This window comes from Oncorhynchus gorbuscha, unplaced genomic scaffold (assembly GCF_021184085.1).
Source record: "Oncorhynchus gorbuscha isolate QuinsamMale2020 ecotype Even-year unplaced genomic scaffold, OgorEven_v1.0 Un_scaffold_1083, whole genome shotgun sequence".
In the NCBI taxonomy this organism is placed as follows: Eukaryota; Metazoa; Chordata; class Actinopteri; order Salmoniformes; family Salmonidae; genus Oncorhynchus; species Oncorhynchus gorbuscha.
Window position 1 is genome coordinate 42501 of NW_025745971.1, and position 12500 is coordinate 55000.

At 46.0% G+C, this 12500-nt stretch overlaps 1 pseudogene; it reads right to left on the reverse strand.

Annotated features, from left to right (window-relative positions):
* Nucleotides 1-12500, reverse strand: part of LOC124021198 — a 135939-nt pseudogene that overhangs the window by 42488 nt on the left and 80951 nt on the right.

Sequence of the window (12500 nt, forward strand, 5' to 3'; positions counted from 1 at the left end):
ATCATGGGTGGTGTCTGGTTCAACAGGGTTAAACAGGGGGGATCATGGGTGGTGTTTGGTTCAACAGGGTTAAACAGGGTTAAACAGGGGGGATCATGGGTGGTGTCTGGTTCAACAGGGTTAAACAGGGGGGATCATGGGTGGTGTGGGGTTCAACAGGGTTAAACAGTGGGGATCATGGGTGGTGTCTGGTTCAACAGGGTTAAACAGGGGGGATCATGGGTGGTGCTCTAACACATAGCCTGGATTAGGTGTTGAAGTGGACCTGACTGGGTGTGCTTATGTAAGAGAGGAAGACAGAGAGAGAGAGAAAGTCTGTCTGTCTGTGTCTGTCTGACTGTGTGAGCTGCCACTGTGTTTAGTAATGAGGATCTTCTGAGGTTTAGCAGACAATGAGGAGGAGAGGAGGAGAGGAAGAGGAAGAGGGGAGGAGAAGAGGAGGAGAGGAAGAGGAGAGGAGGAGAGGAGGAGGAGGAGTAGAGGAGAGGAGAAGGAGAGGAGGAGGAGAAGAGGAGAGGAGGAGGAGAGGAGGAGGAGAAGAGGAGAGGAAGAGGGGAGGAGAGGAGGAGGAGGAGGAGAGGAGAAGAGAAGGAGAGGAGGAGGAGGAGAGGAAGAGGGGAGGAGAGGAAGAGAAGAAGAGGAAGAGAGGGGGAGAGGAGAGGAGGAGAGGAGAGGAGAAGAGAAGGAGAGGAGAAGGAGAAGAGGAGAGGAGAAGAGGAAGAGGGGAGGAGAGGAGGAGGAGGAGTAGAGGAGAGGAGAAGGAGAGGAGGAGGAGAAGAGGAGAGGAGGAGAGGAGAAGAGGAAGAGGGGAGGAGAGGAGGAGGAGGAGAGGAGAAGAGAAGGAGAGGAAGAGGGGAGGAGAGGAAGAGAGGAAGAGGAAGAGGGGGAGAGGAGAGGAGGAGAGGAGAAGAGAAGGAGAGGAGAAGGAGGAGTGGAAAACAGGAGGAGGAGAGGAGAAGAGGAAGAGGGAACGAGAGGAGGAGGAGGAGAGGAGAAGAGGAGAGGAGGAGGAGGAGAGGAAGAGGAAGAGGGGAGGAGGAGAGGAGAAGAGGAAACGAGAGGAGGAGGAGGAGAGGAGAAGAGAAGGAGAGGAGGAGGAGGAGAGGAAGAGGAAGAGGGGAGGAGAGGAAGAGAGGAAGAGAAAGAGGGGAGGAGGAGGAGAGGAGAAGGAGAGGTGGAGGAGGAGAGGAGAAGGAGAGGTGGAGGAGGAGAGGAGGAGGAGAGGAGGAGGAGAGGAGAAGAGGAAAAGAGGAGAGGAGAAGGAAGAGAAGGGGAGGAGGGCTGACAGCTCCATTTTGATGAGTCAATCCCAACCTCTGAATAAAGTGATGGGAACAGCAGAGCAAGCTGTTTCTCAGCCTCCCGCAGGAGATAATATTTACATAAAAGATGTTACTTCCTTTCCCAGGGTGCACCTCCCTTGGTTAGCTTCCCTCTCCCTGCACGCCCTGGGAGCTAGTGACTGAACGTGTGTCCGACCGTGTGTGTGTGTGTGTGTGTGTGTGTGTGTGTGTGTGTGTGTGTGTGTGTGTGTGTGTGTGTGTGTGTGTGTGTGTGTGTGTGTGTGTGTGTGTGTGTGTGTGTGTGTGTGTGTGTGTGTGTGTGTGTGTGTGTGTGTGTGTGTTTGTGTGTGTGTGTGTGTGTGTGTTCCACAATGTGCTGCGTGTAAAACCCATAATGAGAGCTCCACCAGGCAGCATAATATAACAAACACAGCACCTCTCAGAACCATTGTGCAGTTTCTGGTTATTATAAAGTGGAACCTATTGATGTCTGTCTGAAAACCCAGACAGTCATGTTCTGTAATACCAGGAAGAGAAATCACATGGACGTCCCCCCAAACTTGGTTCAGGAGACGCCAGGATTAGATCTCATTTAATAACGACAACAACACCTTGGTTCAGGAGACGCCAGGATTAGATCTCATTTAATAACGACAACAACACCTTGGTTCAGGAGACGCCAGGATTAGATCTCATTTAATAACTACAACAACACCTTGGTTCAGGAGACGCCAGGATTAGATCAACAGCTCATTTAATAACTACAACAACACCTTGGTTCAGGAGACGCCAGGATTAGATCAACAGCTCATTTAATAACTACAACAACACCTTGGTTCAGGAGACGCCAGGATTAGATCTCATTTAATAACGACAACAACACCTTGGTTCAGGAGACGCCAGGATTAGATCAACAGCTCATTTAATAACTACAACAACACCTTGGTTCAGGAGACGCCAGGATTAGATCAACAGCTCATTTAATAACTACAACAACACCTTGGTTCAGGAGACGCCAGGATTAGATCTCATTTAATAACGACGACAACACCTTGGTTCAGGAGATGCCAGGATTAGATCAACAGCTCATTTAATAACTACAACAACACCTTGGTTCAGGAGACGCCAGGATTAGATCAACAGCTCATTTAATAACTACAACAACACCTTGGTTCAGGAGACGCCAGGATTAGATCAACAGCTCATTTAATAACTACAACAACACCTTGGTTCAGGAGACGCCAGGATTAGATCAACAGCTCATTTAATAACTACAACAACACCTTGGTTCAGGAGACGCCAGGATTAGATCAACAGCTCATTTAATAACTACAACAACACCTTGGTTCAGGAGACGCCAGGATTAGATCTCATTTAATAACGACAACAACACCTTGGTTCAGGAGACGCCAGGATTAGATCAACAGCTCATTTAATAACTACAACAACACCTTGGTTCAGGAGACGCCAGGATTAGATCAACAGCTCATTTAATAACTACAACAACACCTTGGTTCAGGAGACGCCAGGATTAGATCTCATTTAATAACGACGACAACACCTTGGTTCAGGAGACGCCAGGATTAGATCTCATTTAATAACTACAACAACACCTTGGTTCAGGAGATGCCAGGATTAGATCAACAGCTCATTTAATAACTACAACAACACCTTGGTTCAGGAGACGCCAGGATTAGATCAACAGCTCATTTAATAACTACAACAACACCTTGGTTCAGGAGACGCCAGGATTAGATCAACAGCTCATTTAATAACTACAACAACACCTTGGTTCAGGAGACGCCAGGATTAGATCAACAGCTCATTTAATAACTACAACAACACCTTGGTTCAGGAGACGCCAGGATTAGATCAACAGCTCATTTAATAACTACAACAACACCTTGGTTCAGGAGACGCCAGGATTAGATCAACAGCTCATTTAATAACTACAACAACACCTTGGTTCAGGAGACGCCAGGATTAGATCTCATTTAATAACGACGACAACACCTTGGTTCAGGAGACGCCAGGATTAGATCAACAGCTCATTTAATAACTACAACAACACCTTGGTTCAGGAGACGCCAGGATTAGATCTCATTTAATAACGACAACAACACCTTGGTTCAGGAGACGCCAGGATTAGATACACTACTCATTTAATAACGACAACAACACCTTGGTTCAGGAGACGCCAGGATTAGATCAACAGCTCATTTAATAACTACAACAACACCTTGGTTCAGGAGACGCCAGGATTAGATCAACAGCTCATTTAATAACTACAACAACACCTTGGTTCAGGAGACGCCAGGATTAGATCTCATTTAATAACGACGACAACACCTTGGTTCAGGAGACGCCAGGATTAGATCAACAGCTCATTTAATAACTACAACAACACCTTGGTTCAGGAGACGCCAGGATTAGATCAACAGCTCGTTTAATAACTACAACAACACCTTGGTTCAGGAGACGCCAGGATTAGATCTCATTTAATAACGACAACAACACCTTGGTTCAGGAGACTCCAGGATTAGATCTAATTTAATAACTACAACAACACCTTGGTTCAGGAGACGCCAGGATTAGATCAACAGCTCATTTAATAACTACAACAACACCTTGGTTCAGGAGACGCCAGGATTAGATCAACAGCTCATTTAATAACGACAACAACACCTTGGTTCAGGAGACGCCAGGATTAGATCTCATTTAATAACTACAACAACACCTTGGTTCAGGAGACGCCATGATTAGATTTCATTACAACAATGTTAACCAGGGGTCTGGTCAGTAGTAACCAGTCTGGTCAGTAGTAGCAGAGATGATAACCAGGGGTCTGGTCAGTAGTAACAGTGATGTTAACCAGGGGTCTGGTCAGTAGTAACAGAGATGTTAACCAGGGGTCTGGTCAGTACTCACCAGTCTGGTCAGTAGTAACAGTGATGTTAACCAGGGGTCTGGTCAGTAGTAACAGAGATGTTAACCAGGGGTCTGGTCAGTAGTAACAGTGATGTTAACCAGGGGTCTGGTCAGTAGTAACAGAGATGTTAACCAGGGGTCTGGTCAGTAGTAACAGAGATGATAACCAGGGGTCTGGTCAGTACTCACCAGTCTGGTCAGTAGTAACAGTGATGTTAACCAGGGGTCTGGTCAGTACTCACCAGTCTGGTCAGTAGTAACAGAGATGTTAACCAGGGGTCTGGTCAGTAGTAACAGAGATGATAACCAGGGGTCTGGTCAGTACTCACCAGTCTGGTCAGTAGTAACAGTGATGTTAACCAGGGGTCTGGTCAGTACTCACCAGTCTGGTCAGTAGTAACAGAGATGTTAACCAGGGGTCTGGTCAGTAGTAACAGAGATGTTAACCAGGGGTCTGGTCAGTAGTAACATAGATGTTAACCAGGGGTCTGGTCAGTAGTAACAGAGATGATAACCAGGGGTCTGGTCAGTAGTAACAGGGATGTTAACCAGGGGTCTGGTCAGTACTCACCAGTCTGGTCAGTAGTAACAGTGATGTTAACCAGGGGTCTGGTCAGTAGTAACAGAGATGTTAACCAGGGGTCTGGTCAGTAGTAACAGTGATGTTAACCAGGGGTCTGGTCAGTAGTAACAGAGATGTTAACCAGGGGTCTGGTCAGTAGTAACATAGATGTTAACCAGGGGTCTGGTCAGTAGTAACAGAGATGTTAACCAGGGGTCTGGTCAGTACTCACCAGTCTGGTCAGTAGTAACAGAGATGTTAACCAGGGGTCTGGTCAGTAGTAACAGAGATGTTAACCAGGGGTCTGGTCAGTACTCACCAGTCTGGTCAGTAGTAACAGTGATGTTAACCAGGGGTCTGGTCAGTAGTAACAGTGATGATAACCAGGGGTCTGGTCAGTAGTAACAGAGATGTTAACCAGGGGTCTGGTCAGTACTCACCAGTCTGGTCAGTAGTAACAGTGATGTTAACCAGGGGTCTGGTCAGTAGTAACAGAGATGTTAACCAGGGGTCTGGTCAGTAGTAACAGAGATGTTAACCAGGGGTCTGGTCAGTACTCACCAGTCTGGTCAGTAGTAACAGAGTTGATAACCAGGGGTCTGGTCAGTAGTAACAGAGATGTTAACCAGGGGTCTGGTCAGTAGTAACAGAGATGTTAACCAGGGGTCTGGTCAGTAGTAACAGTGATGATAACCAGGTTTCTGGTCAGTAGTAACAGAGATGATAACCAGGGGTCTGGTCAGTACTCACCAGTCTGGTCAGTAGTAACAGTGATGTTTGCCAGGGGCCTGGTGTTTCCTCCCAGTCCAGACACTCCATTGACCGTCTCTACGTGGAAGGTGTAGTTGGCGTGTGTGGCAAAGTCCAGAATAGCCACCGAGGTCCCGGTGAGGCCCAGGAGGCGTGGTACGAAGCGCAGGTCGGTCTCACACGGCTCACAGTCCTCCTCGCCACCGGAGGCGCCACTGCCACAGCGCTGGCACATGATGTTATAAGTCAGGTCCTTCCTGCCACCGCTGTCGCTAGGTGGAGACCAGGTGAGGAACAGAGCCGTCTCGTTCATGAGAGAGACCAGGTTCCTGGGGGCCGATGGAGCGCCTGGAGAGAGAGGAGAGAGAGACCAGGTGAGGAACAGAGCCTTCTCGTTCATGAGAGAGACCAGGTTCCTGGGGGCCGATGGAGCGCCTGGAGAGAGAGGGAGAGAGAGACCAGGTGAGGAACAGAGCCGTCTCGTTCATGAGAGAGACCAGGTTCCTGGGGGCCGATGGAGCGCCTGGAGAGAGAGGGAGGAGGGGAGGGAGAAAGTGAGAGAGAGAGAGAGAGAGAGAGAGAGAGAGAGAGAGAGAGAGAGAGAGAGAGAGAGAGAGAGAGAGAGAGAGGGAGAGAGAGGGAGTGAGAGACCAGGTGAGGAACAGAGCCTTCTCGTTAATGAGAGAGATCAGGTTCCTGGGGGCCGATGGAGCGCCTGGAGAGAGAGGGAGTGAGAGACCAGGTGAGGAACAGAGCCTTCTCGTTAATGAGAGAGACCAGGTTCCTGGGGGCCGATGGAGCACGAGAAAAGAGAGAAAAGGGGAGGGAGTGAGGTTTCTCCCTTGATAACAAGACCTTGCCCACTGCCTTAGTTAAAGCCTCCCTGTTCTCCTCCCTTGACCCCACTGCCTTAATTAAAGCCTCCCTGTTCTCCTCCCTTGACCCCACTGCCTTAGTTAAAGCCTCCCTGTTCTCCTCCCTTGACCCCACTGCTTTAGTTAAAGCCTCCCTGTTCTCCTCCCTTGACCCCACTGCCTTAGTTAAAGCCTCCCTGTTCTCCTCCCTTGACCCCACTGCCTTAGTTAAAGCCTCCCTGTTCTCCTCCCTTGACCCCACTGCCTTAGTTAAAGCCTCCCTGTTCTCCTCCCTTGACCCAATGCCCACTGCCTTAGTTAAAGCCTCCCTGTTCTCCTCCCTTGACCCCAGGCCCACTGCCTTAGTTAAAGCCTCCCTGTTCTCCTCCCTTGACCCCATGCCCACTGCCTTAGTTAAAGCCTCCCTGTTCTCTGTCCTTGACCCAATGCCCACTGCCTTAGTTAAAGCCTCCCTGTTCTCCTCCCTTGACCCCATGCCCACTGCCTTAGTTAACACCTCCCTGTTCTCCTCCCTTGACCCCATGCCCACTGCCTTAGTTAAAGCCTCCCTGTTCTCCTCCCTTGACCCCATGCCCACTGCCTTAGTTAAAGCCTCCCTGTTCTCCTCCCTTGACCCCATGCCCACTGCCTTAGTTAAAGCCTCCCTGTTCTCCTCCCTTGACCCCATGCCCACTGGCAGTAACTCCCATACTGAAGAAAGAGGGCCTGAGATCCTCACCAACTACAGGACTACCTCAAACCTCCCCTTCCTCACCAACTACAGGACTACCTCAAACCTCCCCTTCCTCACCAACTACAGGACTACCTCAAACCTCCCCTTCCTCCCCAACTACAGGACAACCTCAAACCTCCCCTTCCTCACCAACTACAGGACAACCTCAAACCTCCCCTTCCTCACCAACTACAGGACAACCTCAAACCTCCCCTTCCTCACCAACTACAGGACAACCTCAAACCTCCCCAACTACAGGACTACCTCAAACCTCCCCTTCCTCACCAACCACAGACCCTGTATCCACAACAGTGTCCCTGTTTAGTCTGTCATCATGTTTAGTGTTCTCCCTGGTTAGTCTGTCATCATGTTTAGTCTGTCATCATGTTTAGTGTTCTCCCTGGTTAGTCTGTCATCATGTTTAGTGTTCTCCCTGTTAGTCTGTCATCATGTTTAGTGTTCTCCCTGGTTAGTCTGTCATCATGTTTAGTGTTCTCCCTGGTTAGTCTGTCATCATGTTTAGTGTTCTCCCTGGTTAGTCTGTCATCATGTTTAGTCTGTCATCATGTTTAGTGTTCTCCCTGGTTAGTCTGTCATCATGTTTAGTCTGTCATCATGTTTAGTGTTCTCCCTGTTAGTCTGTCATCATGTTTAGTGTTCTCCCTGGTTAGTCTGTCATCATGTTTAGTCTGTCATCATGTTTAGTGTTCTCCCTGGTTAGTCTGTCATCATGTTTAGTGTTCTCCCTGGTTAGTCTGTCATCATGTTTAGTGTTCTCCCTGGTTAGTCTGTCATCATGTTTAGTGTTCTCCCTGGTTAGTCTGTCATCATGTTTAGTGTTCTCCTGGTTAGTCTGTCATCATGTTTAGTGTTCTCCTGGTTAGTCTGTCATCATGTTTAGTCTGTCATCATGTTTAGTGTTCTCCCTGGTTAGTCTGTCATCATGTTTAGTGTTCTCCCTGGTTAGTCTGTCATCATGTTTAGTGTTCTCCTGGTTAGTCTGTCATCATGTTTAGTGTTCTCCCTGGTTAGTCTGTCATCATGTTTAGTGTTCTCCCTGGTTAGTCTGTCATCATGTTTAGTCTGTCATCATGTTTAGTGTTCTCCCTGGTTAGTCTGTCATCATGTTTAGTGTTCTCCCTGGTTAGTCTGTCATCATGTTTAGTGTTCTCCCTGGTTAGTCTGTCATCATGTTTAGTGTTCTCCCTGGTTAGTCTGTCATCATGGTTAGTCTGTCATCATGTTTAGTGTTCTCCCTGGTTAGTCTGTCATCATGTTTAGTCTGTCATCATGTTTAGTGTTCTCCCTGGTTAGTCTGTCATCATGTTTAGTCTGTCATCATGTTTAGTCTGTCATCATGTTTAGTGTTCTCCCTGGTTAGTCTGTCATCATGTTTAGTGTTCTCCCTGTTTAGTCTGTCATCATGTTTAGTCTGTCATCATGTTTAGTGTCCTCCCTGGTTAGTCTGTCATCATGTTTAGTGTTCTCCCTGGTTAGTCTGTCATCATGTTTAGTGTTCTCCCTGGTTAGTCTGACATCATGTTTAGTGTTCTCCCTGGTTAGTCTGTCATCATGTTTAGTGTTCTCCCTGGTTAGTCTGTCATCATGTTTAGTGTTCTCCCTGGTTAGTCTGTCATCATGTTTAGTCTGTCATCATGTTTAGTCTGTCATCATGTTTAGTGTCCTCCCTGGTTAGTCTGACATCATGTTTAGTGTTCTCCCTGGTTAGTCTGTCATCATGTTTAGTCTGTCATCATGTTTAGTGTTCTCCCTGGTTAGTCTGTCATCATGTTTAGTGTTCTCCCTGTTTAGTCTGTCATCATGTTTAGTGTTCTCCCTGGTTAGTCTGTCATCATGTTTAGTGTCCTCCCTGGTTAGTCTGACATCATGTTTAGTGTTCTCCCTGGTTAGTCTGTCATCATGTTTAGTGTTCTCCTGGTTAGTCTGTCATCATGTTTAGTGTCCTCCCTGGTTAGTCTGTCATCATGTTTAGTGTTCTCCCTGGTTAGTCTGTCATCATGTTTAGTGTTCTCCCTGGTTAGTCTGTCATCATGTTTAGTGTTCTCCCTGGTTAGTCTGTCATCATGTTTAGTGTTCTCCCTGGTTAGTCTGTCATCATGTTTAGTGTCCTCCCTGGTTAGTCTGTCATCATGTTTAGTGTTCTCCCTGTTAGTCTGTCATCATGTTTAGTGTTCTCCCTGGTTAGTCTGTCATCGTGTATAGTGTTCTCCCTGGTTAGTCTGTCATCATGTTTAGTCTGTCATCATGTTTAGTGTTCTCCCTGGTTAGTCTGTCATCATGTTTAGTCTGTCATCATGTTTAGTGTTCTCCCTAGTTAGTCTGTCATCATGTTTAGTCTGTCATCATGTTTAGTGTTCTCCCTGTTAGTCTGTCATCATGTTTAGTCTGTCATCATGTTTAGTGTTCTCCCTGGTTAGTCTGTCATCGTGTATAGTGTTCTCCCTGGTTAGTCTGTCATCATGTTTAGTCTGTCATCATGTTTAGTCTGTCATCATGTTTAGTGTTCTCCCTGGTTAGTCTGTCATCATGTTTAGTCTGTCATCATGTTTAGTGTTCTCCCTAGTTAGTCTGTCATCATGTTTAGTCTGTCATCATGTTTAGTGTTCTCCCTGGTTAGTCTGTCATCATGTTTAGTGTTCTCCCTGGTTAGTCTGTCATCATGTTTAGTGTTCTCCCTGGTTAGTCTGTCATCATGTTTAGTGTTCTCCCTGGTTAGTCTGTCATCATGTTTAGTGTTCTCCCTGTTAGTCTGTCATCATGTTTAGTGTTCTCCCTGGTTAGTCTGTCATCATGTTTAGTGTTCTCCCTGGTTAGTCTGTCATCGTGTATAGTGTTCTCCCTGGTTAGTCTGTCATCATGTTTAGTCTGTCATCATGTTTAGTGTTCTCCCTGGTTAGTCTGTCATCATGTTTAGTCTGTCATCATGTTTAGTGTTCTCCCTAGTTAGTCTGTCATCATGTTTAGTCTGTCATCATGTTTAGTGTTCTCCCTGGTTAGTCTGTCATCATGTTTAGTGTTCTCCCTGGTTAGTCTGTCATCATGTTTAGTGTTCTCCCTGGTTAGTCTGTCATCATGTTTAGTGTTCTCCCTGGTTAGTCTGTCATCATGTTTAGTGTTCTCCCTGGTTAGTCTGTCATCATGTTTAGTGTTCTCCCTGGTTAGTCTGTCATCATGTTTAGTCTGTCATCATGTTTAGTCTGTCATCATGTTTAGTGTTCTCCCTGGTTAGTCTGTCATCATGTTTAGTCTGTCATCATGTTTAGTCTGTCATCATGTTTAGTGTTCTCCCTGTTTAGTCTGTCATCATGTTTAGTCTGTCATCATGTTTAGTGTTCTCCCTGGTTAGTCTGTCATCATGTTTAGTCTGTCATCATGTTTAGTGTTCTCCCTATTTAGTCTGTCATCATGTTTAGTGTTCTCCCTATTTAGTCTGTCATCATGTTTGGTGTTCTCCCTGGTTAGTCTGTCATCATGTTTAGTGTTCTCCCTATTTAGTCTGTCATCATGTTTGGTGTTCTCCCTGGTTAGTCTGTCATCATGTTTAGTGTTCTCCCTGGTTAGTCTGTCATCATGTTTAGTGTCCTCCCTGGTTAGTCTGTCATCATGTTTAGTGTCCTCCCTGGTTAGTCTGTCATCATGTTTAGTCTGTCATCATGTTTAGTGTCCTCCCTGGTTAGTCTGTCATCATGTTTAGTGTCCTCCCTGGTTAGTCTGTCATCATGTTTAGTCTGTCATCATGTTTAGTGTCCTCCCTGGTTAGTCTGTCATCATGTTTAGTGTCCTCCCTGGTTAGTCTGTCATCATGTTTAGTCTGTCATCATGTTTAGTGTTCTCCCTGGTTAGTCTGTCATCATGTTTAGTGTTCTCCCTGTTTAGTCTGTCATCATGTTTAGTCTGTCATCATGTTTAGTCTGTCATCATGTTTAGTGTTCTCCCTGGTTAGTCTGTCATCATGTTTAGTCTGTCATCATGTTTAGTGTCCTCCCTGGTTAGTCTGTCATCATGTTTAGTGTTCTCCCTGTTAGTCTGTCATCATGTTTAGTGTTCTCCCTGGTTAGTCTGTCATCATGTTTAGTCTGTCATCATGTTTAGTCTGTCATCATGTTTAGTGTTCTCCCTGGTTAGTCTGTCATCATGTTTAGTCTGTCATCATGTTTAGTGTTCTCCCTGGTTAGTCTGTCATCATGTTTAGTCTGTCATCATGTTTAGTCTGTCATCATGTTTAGTGTTCTCCCTGGTTAGTCTGTCATCATGTTTAGTCTGTCATCATGTTTAGTGTTCTCCCTGGTTAGTCTGTCATCCTGTTTAGTGTTCTCCCTGGTTAGTCTGTCATCATGTTTAGTCTGTCATCATGTTTAGTGTCCTCTCTGGTTAGTCTGTCATCATGTTTAGTCTGTCATCATGTTTAGTGTTCTCCCTGGTTAGTCTGTCATCATGTTTAGTGTTCTCCCAGGTTAGTCTGTCATCATGTTTAGTGTTCTCCCAGGTTAGTCTGTCATCATGTTTAGTGTTCTCCCTGGTTAGTCTGTCATCATGTTTAGTCTGTCATCATGTTTAGTGTTCTCCCTGGTTAGTCTGTCATCATGTTTAGTGTTCTCCCAGGTTAGTCTGTCATCATGTTTAGTGTTCTCCCAGGTTAGTCTGTCATCATGTTTAGTGTTCTCCCTGGTTAGTCTGTCATCATGTTTAGTCTGTCATCATGTTTAGTGTTCTCCCTGGTTAGTCTGTCATCATGTTTAGTGTTCTCCCTGGTTAGTCTGTCATCATGTTTAGTCTGTCATCATGTTTAGTGTTCTCCCTGGTTAGTCTGTCATCCTGTTTAGTGTTCTCCCTGGTTAGTCTGTCATCATGTTTAGTGTTCTCCCTGTTTAGTCTGTCATCATGTTTAGTGTTCTCCCTGTTTAGTCTGTCATCATGTTTAGTCTGTCATCATGTTTAGTGTTCTCCCTGGTTAGTCTGTCATCATGTTTAGTGTTCTCCCTGTTAGTCTGTCATCATGTTTAGTGTTCTCCCTGGTTAGTCTGTCATCATGTTTAGTCTGTCATCATGTTTAGTGTTCTCCCTGGTTAGTCTGTCATCAAGTTTAGTGTTCTCCCTGGTTAGTCTGTCATCATGTTTAGTCTGTCATCATGTTTAGTGTTCTCCCTGGTTAGTCTGTCATCATGTTTAGTGTTCTCCCTGTTTAGTCTGTCATCATGTTTAGTCTGTCATCATGTTTAGTGTCCTCCCTGGTTAGTCTGACATCATGTTTAGTGTTCTCCCAGGTTAGTCTGTCATCATGTTTAGTCTGTCATCATGTTTAGTGTTCTCCCTGGTTAGTCTGTCATCATGTTTAGTGTTCTCCCTGGTTAGTCTGTCATCATGTTTAG